At 41.8% G+C, this 16,660-nt stretch overlaps 1 long non-coding RNA gene across 1 annotated transcript; it reads right to left on the minus strand.

Annotated features, from left to right (window-relative positions):
- Window positions 1-6,526: 6,526 nt before the first annotated feature.
- Window positions 6,527-8,025, minus strand: LOC143136580 (uncharacterized). The gene is made up of 2 exons (XR_012989352.1): window positions 7,232-8,025; window positions 6,527-7,081 (listed from the first exon to the last, which is right to left on the minus strand). It is a non-coding gene; the product is annotated as an uncharacterized LOC143136580 (long non-coding RNA).
- Window positions 8,026-16,660: the final 8,635 nt, after the last annotated feature.

The raw sequence follows: 16,660 nt of genomic DNA on the forward strand, positions 1-16,660 counted from the left end.
TGGAAAGCTTTCTAAAGGTCATCTTAACACATCTCTGTCAGGCTGAATGGCAGAAGTGCAAGGGGGGCTGACTGTGGACACGCTGTCGGTTCTTTTCATCTGGAGATACCGTGCGTATGCGGCACGTGACTAATCACATGGTTCAGAGATCACACTGCGTTAAGAGGATTGATACTCGAGGATGTTTACTCATTTTTATTGGTTCCTGACATACCTCTACAGCAGGTATGTCAGGAACCAATAGAAAAGACAGATTCACTGAACTTTCAGCTGGCTTGGGAGCTAACTTGCTAAGGCATCACCATTTAGTATATACTGGTGGCGGAGACATATTCAGTTCATTAAGAGATTTGTAATAGACTATTACATTATTTTAAGGCCTCTTACTTGAGAAAGAGACCTAGATGCTGTGTGTGTTCAACACATTGGCTTCAAGGTCCTTCACAGAGAACGCAAGGGTAGGAGTAGGCTTCACTCAGCCTCTTTTGTTTTCAAGAGTGCTGGGCCAAACTTAGAAGTAATCAGAAAAGGCAAAAAGGGCCACACCTGGCACACATCAAATCAAATCTGTGCTACAACAAAATTGATGTATGCCAAGTGCGACCTTTTCTCTCAGGTCCTGCACAGGCTATAGATATGGCAGTGGCTTCACCTCCATTTCTCCGTTTCCTTTCTTGGTCTGCCTTTATAGGACCCAGATAATGTGTGTGGCCTCAGTAGAGCTTGGCAGTCCTCAAGTCCTGTTGCCTTCTGAAAGTCGGCGTACCTCCTCTGAGGTGTTGGTACGTTCCAGGCGTAACGCTCAGATCCCTCACAGTTGAGGTGTGTCAACCTTGACTCGAGTGTCCTTGACACACTTAGAGCCGAGTGGCAGGCAGCACCGCTTGCTAGCGCCAGTGTCACATCGCTCCTTACCTGCCTTGCCTTCATCTCCCTCGTGACGCTCGGGCTGTCGGCCATTCGCCTCTCCCCTGATTGGGTAGAGGGGGTCATTGAGAGGAAGAGGAGGGGGAGGTACTGAGGAGTTGGCGCTCATTGAGTAGGGGGAGGGGTGGACAAAAATAGAAGTGGGCACACACAGCCACTCTCGCTGCTGTCTTGGTGGACTAATGAGGAGGGGGTGGGGGTGGGCAGAGGGTGGACAAGGCGGGAGTGTGAGTGTTTGTGTGTGTGTGTGTGTGTGTGTGTGTGGGGGGGGGGCATTCTCAAAGGTGTATGCAATGGCGTCACTGGCCCCATCCTCCTTGCCCGTGTCCTACTTCCTGCCCTTTGGAGTCATTAAAGCATCCAGACCTGGTGAGCCGGGAGGTTTCAATTAGGTCGCCGCAAAAATATTCAGACCAACCACCCCACACACACACACCCTCATTATCACCACCACCACCTCACCTGCATTCATCTTTGTCAAATGCTCTCCAGGTCCCATTGCTCTTTCACATGAGCACGCCGCCCTGATGAGGATCAATAGGGAGAGCAGCGGGGACACCAGGGAGCAGAGCCGCCATGCTGACTGACTGATGTACATGTGTAATTACTTTGGTTTGAAGTAACTGGAGCGGACAAGGGGACCCTAGAATGGGGGGGGGGGGTGTTGTTTTATTCTTCTCAGATATGATCACCCGTGTGAGAAGGCGAGGGTGTAATCTTTGTGCAGCCTTCAACCTAGGCGTCCGACCCCAGCAGGAGGTGCGTCCACCTCCAGGGCCCCCAGAGACACGAGTCGGCTCGTCCCTGTGAAGGTCAGCGCCGTACAAGCACTGTGGAGATTTATTATTTATTCTCTTTCTCACTCACAGTCTCATTTATGTACATATTCTAACTTTGAACCCCCACACCACCACCTCACCCTTCGGACTCTCTATGACCTACCCTACTCGTCCTACTCATCCAACATGCCAACGTGCAACAGCAGCCGCATGCTGAAGCATTATTTTTTCTATTTTTTCATCAAGCTTTATTTTTTGCATGTGGTTGCAGGAACAAATCCATGACATTTCAGGTTTTCCCTCTTTGCCAACATATGTTACTTATGAGGATATTTTCCAAGTGACACCATTTTAGATCCCAGATTAGAAGCTCATCTTATCAGCATTTATCATATACTTCAGCCAGAATCAATCCATCTTTGACAGTATATGGTCACCTGCATACTGCAGTCACAAAAGTGTAAATGTTGAGTTTCTACAGTCAATAAACCTCCTGCTTACACAAACTGAATGAAATACCAGGACTCACTGTCTTCAGAGAGAACTCAAAGGCCCAGCATCATTTTATGAGCTCAGAAAATTTAAGTCTCCTCAGAGCAATAAGGCGATTTATTTTGTCAGCATGTTCTGTACTTGGTTGGCTGCTTCAAAGGAGCCACCAGAGACTGGAATCTGCTCTTCCTAGATTCCATTGGCATCTTTAACCCAACTCAAACATTCACTTAGCCAATGAAGCAATCTGTTCACAAGCCATCACATATCTCTGATAGGCACCAAGTTCTGATGTAAAAAGAAATTCCCTCATTTCCTTTTTTGAGTAAGCCAACTTTTGATGATAAAACCCCAAATGCACTTATACTGACAATGGAAAGGAAATAAATAACATTATCACTTCTTTCCACAGGATCCCCATCTACACCCAGAATCACTCTGTAAACAGAGGCAAAAAACTTTCCATTTGGCTAATTGTCTTATCACAGGATGTTTAGTACCTTCCTTTGTACAAATTTGTCAACATAAACTACATTTTGCTAAGGTGTTTGAAGTGAGAAATTACCTCCATCCACCCAAACACACAAAGCTGAGCTTAAGCCGATTCCTGCAATTTGCTCTCGCTTGTGGCAGTAGAGACACACAGGAGATGTTCTTATCAGCCCTAATTAAAAAGGAGTCACATCCAGTTCCTTGGATAGCAAAGGCACTAATCAGCCATTTGGCCGACTGCCATGAGTGTAAGGAGGAGTCACGTCTTCAAGCCAAAGTTTCAGAAATCCAAACGTGTGTGCTTGTGTGTAATGAGGGGGACCTTTGCTTTGTCCAATATTTTATGTGATAATCCACTTTTTTGGAGGGCAAGCGTATAAGCCATAATACAGAGCCTTACTTTCTGTCACTCATATTTCCATGTTATGGAAGGACCCTGGGCAAATTGTCATATCTATTATTCTTAGCACATAAGCCTGGAGGTATGAGTTGACAGGGAAGATTGCTACGAGTGAACCACAGGCCGGCCGCAATAAAGTCGGAGATGGATGTGTCAGTTGTGCTTCGCCACTGCCAAGACTGACGTTAATTCCTGCAGGAACACCAGACCGTTTAAAAAAAGAAGTTAGGACACTGGCAAATTGTAGTGACAAGAAACTGTTCTGTGTACTAAGCACACAGCCTGGACTCATTGTTTGTGTAATTTGAGTGGCTTGTCGCCCAGTTGGTACAGCTTTTAAAAACCCTCACGGACCGATGCTACTATCTAAATGTAGCTCTGGGATAATCAACACCTCAGATCCCTCATTTCTCATGGTGACCTGCAAACCAAAAAAGCTCACTGTTACCACAGCGGCAGGGGGACTATGGCACAGCAGCACCACCAAGTGGAGAATCCTGACCTTAATATAAGTATAAGTATAGTATAAAATTTGGTCTCTGCATTTATCCCAATCCGTGAATTAGTGAAACACACACAGCACACAGTGTACACACAGTGAGGTGAAGCACACACTAGTTCCGGCACAGTGAGCTGCCTGCATCAACAGCGGCGCTCAGGGAGCAGTGAGGGGTTAGGTGCCTTGCTCAAGGGCACTTCAGCCGTGCCTGGTCGGGGTTCGAACCGGCAACCCTCCGGTTACAGGTCCGAAGTGCTAACCAGTGCCCCAAGTATAATAGTGCAATATGCTTGCCTTTTTACTATTTTACATCATTATTGTTATAGTAGGCTATTGAATCCATAATATTTTATAATTGCTGCCTGCAAAGAACATGTTTGTTTGTCACATTCTTACAGAATTGAGGCAAGATAATGTGAAATCCCCATTCATACACCCGAGTGGCTTTTATCCTTCATCTCAACACATCTTTCTTTACGTATAGTTAAATGAGGGAGGACACTGTATCCGCTAGGGGCAAGATAACAACAATGGACAAAAAACCCTTAGGCCTACCCAACAGAGAAGTGAATACCCTGATCTGTCTGCGGCTTGCTTGCTAGCCTTTCCCAGTCATGGTACTTCGCAAAGTTGCATGTCCCGTTTTTTGAATGCGGGCGACATACCCTCATCTATGCGCTCATGATAACGTGCAGCTCGGGATGAAACTAGCAGTCTTTCAGCAGAAACATGCGAGAGGTTCACTCTTCCCATACTGTACGTTATAAAAGTAAATGTTTACAATATTTCAGTCAAGCTTTAATTGGTTTACATGGCCTACAACTGAATGTAGGCTATGCAAAATGGAAAGTACCCTAATGTACGCTGTGCTGCATGGGCAATAGATGCATATCGTAAATTAGGCCTATATGAAGTATTACAATTATTGTTTAAAACAGTCCACGTTTGAAAAAATATTGAAGGAAATCAGGACAGCCAGTTCAGTAGAGCTACTCTATGTCTTTGGCAAGCACCCTACTACAGACAAAGGTTAAGAACAGTCTAAGCCAGTATAGGCTACTAGCACAATCGGACCCTTACAAAAAATGTGCATTACTTCAAGTGCCAAACTGTAGATTTCTGAGTATTAAAACCGCAGTTTTGGAGGAAATATTTTGCCTACAGTTGTTATGCAGGGAATGCAGTAGGCCTAGACACATAAAAAATACTCGGCTACTGCTCTGTAGCCTACAAAAACTGAACTGAACTGTAAGCGGATATGTACAGCAAGAATGGAGGTCTGAACCGGCACTGGATAGGGTAATATGAAGTAGATTTGCAGCATTTGCGCTGGTGTTATGGTATGATTAAAAAAGGTTTGACCATTTTGATTTGAGAGTAAATTAAGGGATTGTGTCTCCAATCTCATCGATTAAGATGATCATTATTAGGCTACTGCAGCACTATATCAACACAGGTATCATATTTTTAGAAATAGATCATTACTTTCCATAACCCCTCGTCGTTGGTATAGGGCTACAATAAGAGGTGATGCCACAGTTTATTTTGTACTATTAGAACCCACTGAGAGTTAAGTGTAGGCTAGTGAAAGCACTTCAAAGTTCGTGGAAGCGTTAGCATGCCGTTTCTCGAATGATACCGAATAAATTTGAGGCCACACCTTCCAGGATGTCTGAAATGGTGCGAAAGCAGTTTCTCCGGACAGAAACAATGCGGTGTCAACACATTGAACAGACAGTATCTGTTAACATCGTGGGCGGACCTGTAAATCTAAGGATGTCTACGAATGGGTATTTAAAAATGAAACGGTCGGCTTAAGTCCAGTTTTCATACAAAACTGGTTCTTTTAACCTAAACAAACTCATGGGACATAGGGACATGAGCTATGCTGGCCGATGCTTTAACAATTTGCAGAGCAAAACAAACACATTTAACAAAGAAAAGCTGTAATTTACAAACAATGAGAACATGAGAACTTCACACTATTTACAGGTTGAAAAATAGTGTGGTCTTACCCCTCCTCAAATGAGGACTCAAAAATCAATAAATATTTTGTGACTGCGTTCGCTCTGCACATAAGGTGGCCTACAAGTCATTAGCCTACAGCCTAAAAATAAACTGGTAATAACGGCCTCTATTTACAAATTCGCAACCATCCCCCAACTGTAGCTTGGGCAACTTTGTGCGCTATGACTCCACCCAGTGGCGCATGCCAGTCCCTGGCATAGGTCTACATTGTATGAGTATGCTCATTTCCACGTAGTCTGCAATAAAATGTTAAGTAGACCAACACAACTCTAGGTTGAGGTTTCAGGAATGTGACGTCAAAAAGACATTAGCATTATGAGGACCTGGACAAGTTTATGCGTTCTTATATTGGAATGCGTACAGTAGAATTTGTTTTGATAGCATGACATCTTTGTGCCACAACCTGGGTCAATGATTCTGCGAGCGTGATGTTGCGGTCCAATTTACATAAACATACCAAAGTAAGGATTTCTACAATAACCACTAGTAAGTAGGCCCTAGTCGAAACAACCAGAAACACGACCATAGAGCAATTTCTGCCAAATGAAACATACCCACATTTATGTTAAGAGTTTTTATTCATCGGTCACTTGGACACGCACACAGCAGCAACAATTTACTTTAGATGCATATCGGTATGCACCTATTGTGACGTAGTCTACAACCTGGTGGCAAGGCGTAGCAGGCCTATGCAAACCACAAAGAATCCTTTGTGACACGACGCCCAGTACCATTAGGTACCAAAGTACCTTTGTGAAGATATTTTACCACTGCTTTAACACTTGGCCAAGTGATTATGCAGGTCTCCACAGACCTATTTTTAGTTCACGAAAACAGCTTAAATTAGTCAGTGATTATGCCAAATGGCAAAATAACCCGAAGTCTACCATGAATGTGACAACACACTGATTCAACAAATTAAATTTTTATTTTCCATTCACACATTCAACCACATCACATATTCAAACACATTTGCAGTCACAAACTCGTCCGTATAAGAGTGAATCGTTTATCTTAAAGACTAGTAGGCCTATAGGCCTACACTGCCGTGGTAGCCAACAACCTTTGTGAGGCTCAGGATATAACGATGGAAATGGAGGGTGAGTTACCAACATGTTGGGTCTTACGTTGCTGAGGCTCAGATTGCGCTGCTGTGAACCAGCCGAGGGTCGGCGAAGCGGGTGACCTGAAAAAGTCTCTGACAACAGTTGCAACCATAGCCAAGTCTGTAGCATGTAATAAGACAGTAACTTTACACCCTTGATAAGCCTTACATCTTGAAAACACTGTTACCAAGACAGGGTTGTTAGAACATGCCACGTATACCTCACGAGAAGACAGGTTTACCTGAAGACCACGGTCGATGGTCATGGCGGAGCTCAGCTCAGGCTCCCAAGTGCGCAGCTGTAACGGTAGGGTTAAGCGGATTGCTCCCCCTTACGTTTGGACAGCGTCGGTGCATCACTGAGAATAGGAAAACCCGACAATGAATCACATGGCAAAAACGTGACAGACACTTTAACAAATAAGCATGGAGGCCACAACGTTCGTTGCTCTTCAATAGACAGCAAATATACAAATTCAACTGTACATAAGATATGGTATGATACTAACATTTGCACTCTGTCTTTGGCCTTTTGCTCACTGTCAACGTCTGTTGGCCGAGAAGGCCTAGGCTACACTTCCATGCCCCGTTCAGCTCAGACCAGTCTGTGCCTCAGATTTCGTTCCAAAACACAACATTCTCGAAATCCCTCTGTAGAAAGTCTAGAGTCCTTTCGAAAGCAGGCTGTGATGACGTGTGAACTGGAATTTGTGTTCCGTCGTCCAAATGAAAGTAACGGTCAGCAGATTGTAACGACGATGAATTCACTTGCTTTAACCTGTCGTAACACATATCTTCATATATGCGATCCATGATGTACTGTGTCGTGTTTCTCGGTGCCATTGCTCCCGAAACGGCTGTTGTCTGGGCCTTCTTCTTCAAGTCGACAGGACATGATACCGGTTTTGGGCCTACCTGCCTTTCCTTGCCACTGTTCAATTGTCCAAACTTCTTGGACAGATGAAGATTCCCCTTTTTTTCGACGAGGTAGCTGCGGGCGGTTTTTACGTTAAACCTTGCCCGAAAAACGTTCCTTTTGGATTTCAGACCCATCTCCTTTATCGAAGAGTGACGGAGCATACTTTTCTCTTCACTCACTTCCATAACTTCTTTACACATTTCACTTAAAAAAAACTGTAGTGAAGTAGTGTAGATGTTTTTGATATCCAGTGTCGCCCTCAAATCACTTGCTCAGATCTAAAACTTAACAAAAAACATGAAATAGGAGACAAAGCTTCAAAACTGAATTGCTTCACCTCTCAGAGTCGTCCACAGCTCCAGTAGCCTAACCAACGTGTTACAAACGTTGCAAGTCATCGACAAATGTATCAACACTGGCGGAAGTACGTCACGAACGAGAATAGAAACAACCAATAGTATGTTTACACCATGGAACATAAGCGTTAAGCATGCGCATTATAGTTTGAGAGAGACTTATTCGGACTTGTTAGTAAGGCATTAGCAAGTTTTTTTTTTTTAATACACAAAACAGACATTGTTCTGCTCATAGTCAAATTGTCCTACTATGTATTTGTAAGTAGACATAGGCTGCAATAAATAAGCAAACACTAAGTAGGCTAGCTCTCAGAAAACATAGGCCTATTACACATATATTATGTCATTTAATAGTCTTATCTTGTCTCACATCTACCTTGAACAGTGCAATACTTTCAGTAGGCCTAGACCTACTTTTAACCCAAAGGAAAAATATTGTCAAAAAAAATGTCTCAAGAGAAATAAATCAGCTCTCACCTATTTCTCCCGAGACAGAGAAATTTAAGGCAGCAAAACAGCCCTCTTCTTGTCTCAGCCCAAGGCAAGGCCCAAGGTAAGTTCAACTTAAGATCTCAAATGCTATTTTTTTTCTCGTCTTTTCTCATCTCACTTTATTAAACTGAAATTTCATTTCAAATGTTTACTTTCACATAGGAAATTGCTTCTGTATTTTCATTTCAAAATAGTTTAATTAGATAGAGCCCATACAATGTCTAGAAAGGCTCACATTACCACAACATCATTAAAACTGTAGAAATTGGGAAAATTAACCTCTATCCTATGACCTCAAAAGTTAGGAAAGATATCCTAGCAATAATTATGTGTAGGACATTTCACCCCCACAGCTGGTATCAGTTCACTGTCCTATCCTTTGTCTTTGAGACATTTCAGTGTAAATGGCCCAACCATTCAGGACAGTCAGCACCTTTACGACATCAGCCTTTCATCCACAGCTTTGCACTTAGACACTGCACCCAACACCCCCCTCTGACCTTTACAATTTGTCATCAGTTATACTCAATTTAAATGTTAGAGTGCTTTCTGTCAACAAGTCTCCTAAATGACTGTATCTATTAGCACATCTAAGTCACTTTGTCTTAAAAAGTATTTGCTAAATAAATGTGATGTAGGCCTAATGCATTTGGTTAGCGGATACATGAATTAACTCCTTTAAAACTTGTTGTCCTATTTAATTGGTATGTGCTGGTAAGTAAATCAGAACACAGTGTTATCTCATACTGTGTTTTGCCACACACAACATGTGTTAAAGTATTATATCATCTAAGATTCAGGTTTATTGAGCAGAATCGTTTCTTGTTTTTGAAGCTACCAGATTAGAATCAGCTTTATTGGCCAGGTTTGCATAAACAAACAAGGAATTTGACTCAGGTTAATCTTTGCTCTCAAAGTATAACACTCACTTAACATATAAGAATAAAACATGAAAAACAAAGATTTAAAACAGAACAGTAAAAAAGGATGAAGGGCAGTAGAATATGTATATTACAGTATGTACATTTGCACATCAAAATCAGTGAACTGTTTCACAGTAAACTCTACATTGAACTGTTGGTTGAATGAGACCCATTAGCTTGGCGTTCACAGTACAAAGTGCAGTTCATTTTATGTAGATTTATACTTTACTAGGGTCCAAAGTGTGTGATCACAAGTTTTGTAATAATGTCTGTGTGGTGCACCAATATCAAAAACATCCACTAGGTGACAGCAATGGAATATCTGTTTGGTATGTTGTTGTTGTTTTTTTACCACTACTTTAGCTTGATTCTGCAGCCTGATGAGTTGTGCTGGCTGTCTGATACAGGGAGGCTGTCTGAAAGAGAGTGCAAGATTCAAAGAGAAGAAGACCAACACTGTACATGACAAAGCTTTCAAACATCATGCCCCATCAAAATGTTCTCCTTTACAAATCTCTAAAGGCCTCATCTGCAGTGTAGCTTGAACGTTATCCCTCATTCTGTAAGTGGCTTTGGATAAAAGTGTCTAAATGAATAAATGTAAATGCACATGTGATATGACCACACATATTGAGTTGTTTGTTGTCTCTCTCTTTCTCTCTCTCTTTCTCTCTTCCTCCACCATTCTCTCTTTCTCTGTCTGCATGTAGCCTGGAGATGATTCATTCTCATTTTGTCATCAACTGCATATTTGGCATGCATGTCCAGCCCGGAGTGTCTAGATTTGTTTTTGCCCTATGACCCCGTGTGGTATCGTACTGTGCCACAACTCCCTTGTGCTTCCCTTAGGGTGATGTAACAAAAGAACTGGTCTGCATGACAATGAATCAATGTACTGAAGGTGCAATGCTGCCTCATGCCATATCAATTAGCCTCCTGTCACAAAGTAGGCTACATTGTGTGCAACATATATAATCCTCATGGTGCATGTTGTTTTAGAGGCTTCATGTGAAAAAAACATTCCTGGTGACATGGAAGGTTTATTGATGTAGTGTTATTTTCAGCAGTTGTCTATTCTATTGCATTTGTATTGCATCCCACATCCTGCTGTGTAATTTGAAATAGGTTAGGTTGTTGATCGGCCACTTTGGAAGCCCCTACCCCTACACAAGGAATTTAACACCATTCTTGTGTATGTCTGAACCGAATCCATGTTTATTAATCCTCTTACTGGTGTTCTTTTGAAAATGTGATGAATATGACAATTTTGAAAATGTCTTACTTTAAATCCGTAAGTTACAACACCTTACATAATGTCTCCTTCCCTGCTGAGCTCACAAGAATAGAACAGCCATTAACACTCCCACAGACTGATTGATGACACTGCAGTATTCTAGCTGCAGTTAAGGGCCTTTGGATTGTTTGGCCTATTACTTTCTTGTCCAACTATCCTTTTGTCTGCATTTCTTGCCTTACATTTGGGTTGTCGGGCTGAAGTTTAGTATCTTCTGTGACTGATAGCTGTGATCTGTTTTCTTAATACCACTGTCATGTATCATTTCTCGCAACTGTATTGATGTAACAATGTTCATGTAACATAAACCTTAAACTCTATCTTTAAACCTTCTGCTGTGTCTCATTGGCCTAATGCTTATTTGAATCTGCAGATCTCTACCTCAATAATTAGGCTATTATAATGAAGACATCAAGGACATTTCCAGTTGTCACCTATCATCATGCTGCACACTGTTTGTTCCCTCCAAGCTGTCTGTTTCATAACCAGCATGGAGAGAAAAAAATGAGTTGAGGCGTTCCATTAAACCCAGTTATGAGGGGCATTTTCCATCCCCTCGGGCCTCCGCCTTCTTCAGCATCACAAATCACTGCTCCTTATCTGCTCACAGAGCTGTGTACATTTTTCTGAATGCAGTGAGTCGTATCTACAGCAATCTTAAAGACCAAAAAAGTGAAGTTTAGAAGCCAAAAGGCTTTGGTAGATGTAGAAAAAAGAGGTTTTTAAGTGTTATTCCTTCTTATGTGAACATTGTCAACATATTTTGTGACTGACCCTATTTAGAAACATGTTATATTGCATGTGAGCTATGCAATGTTTCATAATAGGGTAGGCAATGCATGGCCGTCTCAATGCCTTCCGAATATTTCCTTGCATGGTCATTGCAACAACATGAAATATATTTCCTCATGTCACAGACCATGAGTGATGGGGTGTGACTACTAGTTTTCATCATGGCTCATTGCTTTACAAAACATCTAACATTTGTTGCACAGAGCAGCAGCAGCAGTAGAAGCTGATGATTGGCCATTCCATCACAGTGTTGCATAAACATAAACGTGAGAGAGTGTGTGTTCGGTAACTATCAGTGGGTCGCAAACATTAACATTCAGTGGGTCATTTACACAAAAAAATGGATTGAATATAGGAAGGCTGCAAATTGTTTCAAGATTTACCAGCTATTCCTGCAGCGCGCAAAGAAATTGGGGGAAGAGATCTTGCGTTTGAGCCAGACAGATCAGAGTGAAATGTTATCCTGCTGGTAGAATCTAAGTGCTAACAGGAAAAAGTGGCCCAGAAGTAAATCAGAGCTTCTTACATCCTGCCTCCGTTGGACCTCCTGACGTCCCGTGAGCCTGAGCAGGCATGGAAGCTTCAGTCTCTCAGGATCTTGCCAGATAAATCCACAGTCCCACCTTTCCCCCCACAAATCCCACGCAGGCAGCCCAACACTGCCTTTTACACGACTAGAGTCTGGAACAGAGAGCCCACTGATCAGCACTTAATAAACTTTGCATACAGCTGACCGTGAGGATTTCCAAGGATTTATGGTCGTAAGAGGTCCTAAAACAACCACCAGTAATTAACTCAGCATGTGATTTTTCATTTATTACTAGGGCTAGGTTATTCCACATAATACTCCAAGTGTCTTATATGGTCATTCATCAGAAAAATGGGGCAAAATATGATTTAGATAGAGTTTAGGTAAACTACATGAGCTGATTCATACGCTGCCGATTCCAGCCCAACACAGTTCACTGTATTTAGCTTGATTCTTAAGAAACAGAAAAAGACATGGCAAAATGCTCCTGCATGCTGTCTGTTCCGAATCTCTACAATACTGTTCCTGAGGTAAATATTGGGACATGAATACATTTAATTATGTCCCAAATTAACTCATCAATCATGTTGTTGATAACAGTACAAGCAAACTAAGCGCCTGCCTTGCTGTGGAAGCAGAGGAAATTGGGAGTGTGAAACTAACTGGGTGTGAGCACAGTCCATCATCCACTTATCCATTAGGAAAGATGAATATCATTGCAAAGCATTGCAGGCAATGTCAAAAGATGTCCATGATAAATGTTTAAACTATAGCTTGCCAAAGCTATGCACTTATCAAGCAACCACATGAGGTGTATAGTGTGTTCGTAAGGACAAGTGCTTGTAAGGACCAGCCTCCATTTCATTATTTAGAAGAACATTCTGTGCAACAAATTCTTAATGTATTACGTGGAATGAGATTGGCATAACATACAACTAGGACAACTAGGTGAATACCACAAAGGATTTGGGCAGATTGAGTGCTATCATTTGGAAACATGCATGTCTTTTCAGAGCCCAGACCCAGTTTCCATTTCTAAGACAAAAGCTGTTGAATCATCACTGTGGCCAAATAGTAGGCTACAGTATGTGCCCCAGAAACTCACATAGAGATCCACATGACAGCTCTGCAAATTGTATCAGCTATGCCTGCCTGGATATGATTTGGTGGCAGCCACTGTGATGCGACCTTACCAAGAACAAAGGGAATGAAATGAATGGGTGGAAGAGTGCCGAATCTGAGTCTCTGACCTAGGGGTGTCGCATATTGTTTTGGTGTATTGGTGTATATTGGTTTTGTGATAATTGTGATGATTAAAACATGAAAATATGAATATTGTGAAAAATAATTCACACACGATAATATCAGTCCGACCATTTATTCGCTGTTTTGTCCCTGTACAGGAGTCAGTAGCAGCCTTCTCCAATGCACCCTGTTACTGCCCTGATCCAGTGGCAACAACTTCTCCTGAAGCATTTGATGCATGCATTTGGAAAACCTTTCAGTCAGTCAAGAATGAAAGCCTGGAAAAACAAACTGTTCTTCTGCTGCCAATCAATTTCTCACCCAGTACATCACATAATAATCAGTAGATTTCAGGCCTCTGGGGTTAGATGGAGTGACATGAGCATCACCAACAAGTTAGCAACACATTATGTGTCCAGTGAATTCATATAGTGCACATTATGTTGCGTAAGCTGATGTTACTATATGACATTACTAAGCCACATGGAAATTGATAGCTGGTGACAAAAGCCCTTGGGGCACATTTCTGTGTTAAAGTTCAGTACATTCCCTTGTGCAGAGCCTTTGAAATGAATCAGCACAGACATTAAACCAAGCAGATTGGCATTAATGCACAAGGCTGAGGTAAAACAACATGGCATGTTGTTTCAGAAAATCCATCTGCTTTTGGGCACACAAGATATACTTCATTGATGCCTTATGTGTTAACATATTTGCAATTCTTTTCCAGTGAAACGTGTCTGAAGAGATCATTGGCAATTACGTGGTGATTTCCCCTCTCCCATCCACCAGCGAGTACCAAAAATCAAGAAAGAAAGGGAAATATTAAGGGTTGAAAAACGGTGATTCTAATTGCGTAGTTCTAGTAAAAGAAAATCCTGTCTGATTTTGTCAAGCGACTTATTCTCAGATGGCCACCATCTCTGTGGAAGATACAGATATGACATTCTTCAGGTCTTACCTAGCAGATTGTGGCATTTAAGGTTGCTGATGCAGGAAAATTAGAAACAGAGAACTAGGTGAAGAAGAGGGTCATATGACACGAGTTAGCACTGTCAGTGCTTATCTTATCTTTACCCTGCTGTGAATAAGCCCCCATGCAATTGGTGGTTTTTGTTACATTTAGGAATAGATTTTTCTAAGCGATATCTTAGGGAGGATGATTCTCTGTCAATGCTTGGGCCATAATACCTATTAAAACCCTTAAGGCAGATGCATTTGTCATTAATAAAAGAGAGGATGTCTACCATAAACATGAAACAGAGCGAGGCTGTGGACTACAAGCATGAATCAGAACTTTTCTACTGTGCAACATAATCTTTTCTGCAAGTTATTCATCTCACAGCCATGACAAGGGTACCACATACATCACATTCAAACATACAGTTCACTAAAAACAGTGAATACAGAACTGCACTGGGTAGTCACTGCTGCTGAAGGAGAAATTTTGGATTACTAACATTTTCATGTATTAGAAGTGATTATTAATAATTTTACATGTATTAGAAGTGAATACTAATCTACATGTATTACATAGAAGTGATTAACATTTCATTTTTTTTATATTCTTTGTATGCTTTCTATACATTCAATACTGTGCATCAACTTTGCTTTGTCTGTCATTTGCTCTCTCCATGTCATGATTTTCTAATAAAGGTCATGCGACCCCCTTTGTCACGAGTTAAGGGTATTCTGCCTTAGGCAGTAATATTAGGAATATCCCGACAGGAACTAGACTATGGCAAGAGAATGCTGAAGGATGTATATGTATTGTATTTGACCAATTATCTACTTACTTGGAATGACCCCCATGACTTGCGTATGGCGCATGGATCACATGCTATGTCCAAGAAGTGTATATGTATTGTTGTATTTCTGCATGTATGAGGATTTTTTGGAAAAGACCATTGTACTCATGTGATTTGTATTACCAATGTAATTAACATGTATAAGATGGGGCTTCGCCCTAGAGAACTTTGAGTAGTGTTACTGGAACATGCTGTTGCTAGTGACCTGCTCCCGGTATCGTGAATAAACCTGCAGTGGTTCCTCACACCTGAGTGTTGCCTGGATATTTTTGACCACACTGCCATGACCCAATTTCTGTATCAGTTATTATATGTTGCTCAAAATGGAAAAGTCTTGTTAAGGTCATATGTACACAATGGATGCTGGATACATTTTGTCTGGCGAGTATAGATGTTGTTTACAGATGATTCTTCCAACCTTCCTCACTATAAATTCAAGGTCACACAAGTAAAACCTCAGTTTGACATAGGCTGTTAAAAAGAGTGTCCATGAAGTGCCTGCAACAACATAGTTTACAAATGCGCCACAACAACTAAAGTCTTTTTCAGACATGCACTGGGCTCCTGACATGATGGGTGAACACAATGTCTGATTTATTTTACTTCCAAATCACCTGGGTCTGACACCACTAGCCCCAGTACTACTAAGTCCGGGAGTCACACAGGTGAGTGCATACATAAAAGGTTAAAGCACAGGTAGATTTGCACCTAGTGAGGAGGCATGGTGAAGGTGTTCCATGCAAAACTGATGGTGTTCCCCTAGCTTAATTGACTTAAACCACATGGAGTATTTACTGCAGGTACATGTATGAACAACTCCCACCCGTGCAATGTCCAGTTGTGAGGTTCATGTCTGAACACTCGACTGGATTTGAGATCCGGATGTGATTGCACAGACATTGTCCGGAAGTCATGTATGAAAACAGCTTAAGTGAGATTTTAGGGACTTTGCTTTGCGTCATGCCCTACAACGCCCCTTATATAGCTGTTCTGAAATCACAGTAACCTACAACCTCCTTGGACTTATTACACACCTCTAACAGAGATGCACGTCTGATGTCATTGACTGATGAGTCACTTCTCCCACACTCTCCTCCAACTGCCACACAGCTTCCGCCATATTTAGCATTCTCTAAATCTCCGCCTTTAGTTTTACATTTCATGTCACTACCAGTTGTATATTCTTTATATTGTGATCCCACACTGCTGTATGTAGTTCCTTGAGGGTTTTGGCCCCTGCATCCCCTTTTGTTCTGGTTCTTGCTCTCGTGTGGAGACTAATTAACCCCTTCTCTGTTTGCTCAGATGTTTGGTTCTGTTTTTGTTTTCTTCTTCTTCTTCTTCTTCTTCTTCTTCTTCTTCTTCTTCTTCTCTCTTTTTCTTCTATTCCTCTCCCTCATTAGTTACACAGCCAATTTCACAACCAAAGCAGGTTTCCTCCTGTCTCACTCAAATTAGTTATATTTAGTGGTGCTCTAGGAACACTCTGTATCCGAAACACTGGGCCACTTCCATTCCAAACACTTCCAAAATCGTGTACATTCTGAGAAAGGTGGCCATCAATCAGAGTTGACCTACAT

This window comes from Alosa pseudoharengus, unplaced genomic scaffold, assembly GCF_046254945.1.
Source record: "Alosa pseudoharengus isolate Yale_2024_CS ecotype anadromous, Long Island Sound unplaced genomic scaffold, YU_APseudo_1.1 YU_APseudo_1.1_scf_20, whole genome shotgun sequence".
Lineage (NCBI taxonomy): Eukaryota > Metazoa > Chordata > Actinopteri > Clupeiformes > Clupeidae > Alosa > Alosa pseudoharengus.